General features: G+C 43.3%; 1 pseudogene; it reads left to right on the top strand.

The window, feature by feature from the left end:
- The first annotated feature begins 2,988 nt into the window (after window positions 1-2,988).
- LOC111543265 lies at window positions 2,989-3,477 on the top strand (annotated as a pseudogene).
- The last annotated feature ends 1,685 nt before the right edge of the window (window positions 3,478-5,162 follow it).

The following is a 5,162-nucleotide window of genomic DNA, read 5'->3' as shown; positions in this document are numbered from 1 at the left end:
GGGAGGAAATGCAACAAATATGAAAACTGGGGCTGGGAATGTTGGAAAGGGTGTAGCAGGCACCTGTTGGTCCCCACCATTCTCTTCTTTCTTTCTAGCAGGGCCCTGATTTGGTTTGGGCTGCAGAGCAGTACCCAGTCACCTCAAATGAATCAAGACTGACTGAAGTCAATTACGACAATCTCATATTCTTCATATGTTGAGTGGTCTCAGGGTGAGCTGATGTTCCATTTCTGGACAATGAAAAGGAGAAGTCTGCTGATGTCTTCTCAGAAAAATTTTTCTCCCTGCTCACAAAGATACGTGTGAATAGAGTACTTTATCTTGAGCACCCTTTATTCTTGCTCTGGTCATTGCCTTATGAGAGCAGCTGCAGCCATGTCATGCTTGTGAGTTAAAAGTTAGGAGAGTGAAAAAGACATTCATTGTCCATTCAGCAGGTATTTGCTATTGCCAGGTCTTCTAGACCTTGGGGAATACATTAATAAATAAAACAGACAAAGTCTTACATTGGACATTTATCCAGAGCCCTAATATTTTGGAGCAGAAGGGACATTAATGCCATTATTGCTTAAGACATTATAAACTAAATATTGTATTACTTTCAGCCCAAAGAATTCCAATGGGCATAAAACATTTATTGTTACTATTATTAAAAGTTTAATGAAGTGCCTATGCTTAGCTTAGGCACTTCATTAACATTTTGGTAACTTCCACAGATTTCCAGCCTTGCAGATTTATTTGCATTCATTACTCTACATGCAGAATTTACCTACCCCACCCCCACAAAAAAGAAGGCATGGTGGCTGGGCACAGTGGCTCAAGCCTATAATCCCAGCACTCTGGGAGGCCGAGACGGGCGGATCACCTGAGGTCAGGAGATCGAGACCATCCTGGCTAACACGGTGAAATCCCATCTCTACTAAAAGTACACAAATTAACCGGGTGTAGTTGCAGGTGACTGTAGTCCCAGCTACTGGGGAGGCTGAGGCAGGAGAATCGCTTGAACCCCGGAAGTGGAGGTTGCAGTGAGCCGAGATCGTGCCACTGCATTCCAACCTGGGTGAGAAAACAAGACTCAATCTCAAAAAAAAAAAAAAAAAAAAACCCAAAAAATCAAAACAAACAAACAAAAAAACGTCGGGCACAGTGGCTCATGCCTGTAATCCCAGCACTTTGGGAGGCCGAGGCGGGTAGATCACGAGGTCAGGAGATCGAGACCATCCTGGCAAACACGCTGAAACACCGTCTCTACTAAAAATACAAAAAAATTAGCTGGGCATGGTAGCGGGTGCCTGTAGTCCCAGGTACTCAGGAGGCTGAGGCAGGAGAATGGCGTGAACCCGGGAGGTGGAGCTTGCAGTGAGCGGAGATTGCGCCGCTGCACTCCAGCCTGGGCGACAGAGCAAGACTCTGTCTCAAAAAAAAAAAAAAAAAAAAAACAAGGAAGGCAAGGTGGTTTTGCATAGTAATCTGAACCAGAGAAAAGAAAGATGTGGAAAAGAAGGATAGAAAAGTGTCCATTATCCAACCCTCAGAGACACCCTGTAGAGAAGCAGGAGTTATAAATGAAACCAAAAGCATTATGACAAGAGGCTTACAAGACAAACTGCATAGGCCAGGCACAGTGGCTCACGCCTGTAATCCCAGCACTTTGAGAGGCCGAGGCAGGCGGATCACCTGAGGTCAGGAGTTTGAGACCAGCCTGACCAACATGGTGAAACCCCATCTCTACTAAAAATACAAAAATTGACCAGGAGTGGTGGCATGTGCCTGTAATCCCAGCTAATCAGGAGGCTGAGGCAGAAGAATCGCTTGAACCCGGGAGATGGAGGTTGCAGTGAGCCAAGATCGAGCCACTGCACTCCAGCCTGGGCAACAGAGTGACACTCTGTCTCCAAAAAAAAAAAATTAACCAAGCAAGGTGGTGGGTGCCTGTAATCCCAGCTACTCAGGAGCCTGAGGCAAGAGAATCGCTTAAACCTGTGAGATGGAGGTTGCAGTGAGCCAAGATTGCACCACTGCATTTCAGCGTGGGTGACAGAACGAGACTCTGTCTCAAAAAATAAATAAATAAATAAAGATAAACTGCGTACACAATAGCACTATGGAGCTTAGGTGCCAAATTGCTGCTTAGAGAAGAGATGAGCATGTCCCCAATCTCTGCACAGCACAGGATGGCATCTGGCAGGAATCTCAGCACAGCAGTGGAGCAGAAGTGCCAGGAAGTAGCGTTCCCACTGGAGATCCTGGCCACAGTGGCTATGTCGAAGAACCACAATACAATGGTTCCTAGTAATGAACTTCAGTAGTGATACAAAATTAGAGCATGATGGACTTGTTCCTGAGCACAAGTGAAACATCCATGAAATTACAGATGAGCTGGGGTCCTACATATGTCAGGAAAGGATAATGAGGACGTGCAGTGTACATGTGCACGCCCCTGTAATCCCAGCTACTTTGGAGGCTGAGGAGGACAATTGCTTGAACCTCGAAGGTGGAGGTTGCAGTGAGCAGAGATCATGCCACTGCACTCCAGCCTGGGCGACAAGAGCGAAACTCCATCTCAAAAAAAAAAAAAAGTTATCCCATTTCATCTTCACATGAGCTGTATGAGATTGTAAAATATGACTCATTTTGTAGATGAGAAAACTAAGGTTAAGTGACATGACCATGGTCACACACATAATAAGCAGCAAAACACATATCCCTGTCTTATGGACTGAATGCTCATGTGCTCCCCCTCACTCATATGTTGAAGCCCTAAACCCATAGTGTGATGGTATTAGAAAGTGAGCCTTTGGGAGGTCATTCTATTTAGATGAGGTGACGGATGTAGAGCCCCCACGACGGGATTAATGCCTTTTTAAAAATAGGAAGACCTGCCAGCCTGCGTTCCAGCATGTGTGCGCTTAATCTCAGCTGGTCCACCCAAGACCCCCTGAGGACAAATCCTAGTTCCTCGCGTGGCCCCTTATCCGTTCCATCATGATGAAAGAAATGATCATGAACCAGGAAAAACTCCCCAAACTGCAGGCACGAATGCGCATTGGTGGGAAAGGAACTGCTCACAGAAAGAAGGTGGTTCATAAAGCAGCCACAGCAGATGATCAAAAACTTCAGTTCTCCTTAAAGAAGTGAGGGGTAAACAGTATCTCTGGCATTGAAGAGGTGAATATGTTTACAAACCAAGGAACAGTGATCCACTTTAACCACCCTAAAGTTCAGATATCTCTGGCAGCGAACACTTTCGCCATTATAGGCCATGCTGAGACAAAGCAGCTGACAGAAACGCTAACCAGCGTCTTAAACCAGCTTGGTGCAGACAGTCCGACTGGTTTAAGGAGACTGGCTGAAGCTCTGCCCAAACAATCTGCGGATGGAAAAGCACCACTTGCTACTGGAGAGGAGGAGGAGGATGAAGTTCCAGAGCTTGTGGACAATTTGGATAAGGCTTCCAGGAATGAGGCAAACTGAATTGAGTCAATTTCTTAAGATAAAACTTGAAGAAGTTACTGGGAGCTGCTATTTTATAAGAAATCTTTGTTTATGGACCTGATAAAATCTAGATCTCTAATATCTTTAAGTCCAAGCCCCTTGGACACTGCAGCTCTTTTCAGTTTTTGCTTATACACAGTTCATTCTTTGCAGCTAATTAAACCGAAGAAACCTGGGAATAACGTTTGAAACAAGGCTTAATAAAGTTCTTTGTGTAGTAAAAAAAAAAAAAAAAGAAGAAGAAAAGAAAAGAAAAAGAAAAAGAAAGTAAAAGAAGAAGAGGAGGAGACCCAAAAGCTTCCTTTCTCTGCCATGTGAATATGTAATGAGAAGGCAGCTGTCAACAAGCAGGGATAGGGTCCTCACCAGATGCTGAATCTGCTGGCACCTTGATATTTATTTATTTATTTATTTATTTATTTATTTATTTATTTATTTAAGACGGAGTTTCACTCTGTAGCCAGGCTAGAGTGCAGTGCAACCTCACTGCAACCTCCACCTCCCTCCACCTCCCGGGTTCAAGCGATTCTCCTGCCTCAGCCTCCCAAGTAGCTGGGACTACAGGCATGTGCCACCACACCCAGCTGATTTTTGTATTTTTAGTATAGACAGGGTTTCACCATGTTGGCCAAGATGGTCTCAATCTCTTGACCTTGTGATCCACCCACCTTGGCCTCCCAAAATGCTGGGATTACAGGCGTGAGCCACCGTGCCCGGCCTGGCACCTTGATCATAATCAGCCTCCAGAACTGTGAGAAATACATGTCTGTTGTTAAGCCACCCAGTCTATGGTATTTTGTTATGGCAGCCTAAACAGACTGAGGCACCCAGGATGGACGCACTTGTGTTTTTTACCTCTGTGCTTTTTGCGTGCCAACTAATTCAAATGTTATACTTTGTAATCGAAGTCCCAAGTGTCAGCCCTAAATCTGAAAGGTTAATAGAAGCTCAACATAAATACTCCTAAATCTCCTGAAATGATTTCAATTAAATAAGACTGGCTTTTGAGAGACATTAAAATGTACTGACATTGAAAGAAAAAAAATGTGTCTTTTCACTTAATTGTTAAAATCACGCCATCTATATCCTGCCCACACAATTCTCAACTACTAATAGCCTATTTCACTCAGTGTCAGCAAAGAATACAGAATGCTGTAATCCACATGTATGTTATTTTGTTGCACATGCCTGAAAACTATAATTAGCAGATATTTTCTTCAAACATCAAGTCAAACATTTTTGAGAGTTTTTTCTTGCTTACAGAAAATTGAGGAGCAAACAGCTTGGAAAAATGTTTTTTATAAAAAGACAAGGAAAACAATCCCTGTTCTATCTTATATGATGATTTGACTTTGAATCTGTCACCATATTTACTAATTCTTTTAAAATTACATCTGAAAATGTGTGACTTGAAGCAAAGAATATACCATCACGATGCAAATGTCAAAGAAAACACATCGAAAAAGATGAAAGCAAGTGAAGGCCACAGAAGTCCCTAAAAATGACTGATTGGGTTTAAAGATATGAAAATCACTGGTGATCTTAGCAAGAGGCATTTGTTATTGATGAATGCGAAGGTACAATTGCAGTGGGGTAAAAAAAAATTCGGGCACCTCCACATACAATGGATTACTCTGCAGTGGCTAAACAGATTGAGGTGCATC

The sequence above is a fragment of the Piliocolobus tephrosceles genome, chromosome 14 (assembly GCF_002776525.5).
Source record: "Piliocolobus tephrosceles isolate RC106 chromosome 14, ASM277652v3, whole genome shotgun sequence".
NCBI lineage: Eukaryota > Metazoa > Chordata > Mammalia > Primates > Cercopithecidae > Piliocolobus > Piliocolobus tephrosceles.
This window is presented reverse-complemented; position numbering and strand designations above follow the sequence as displayed.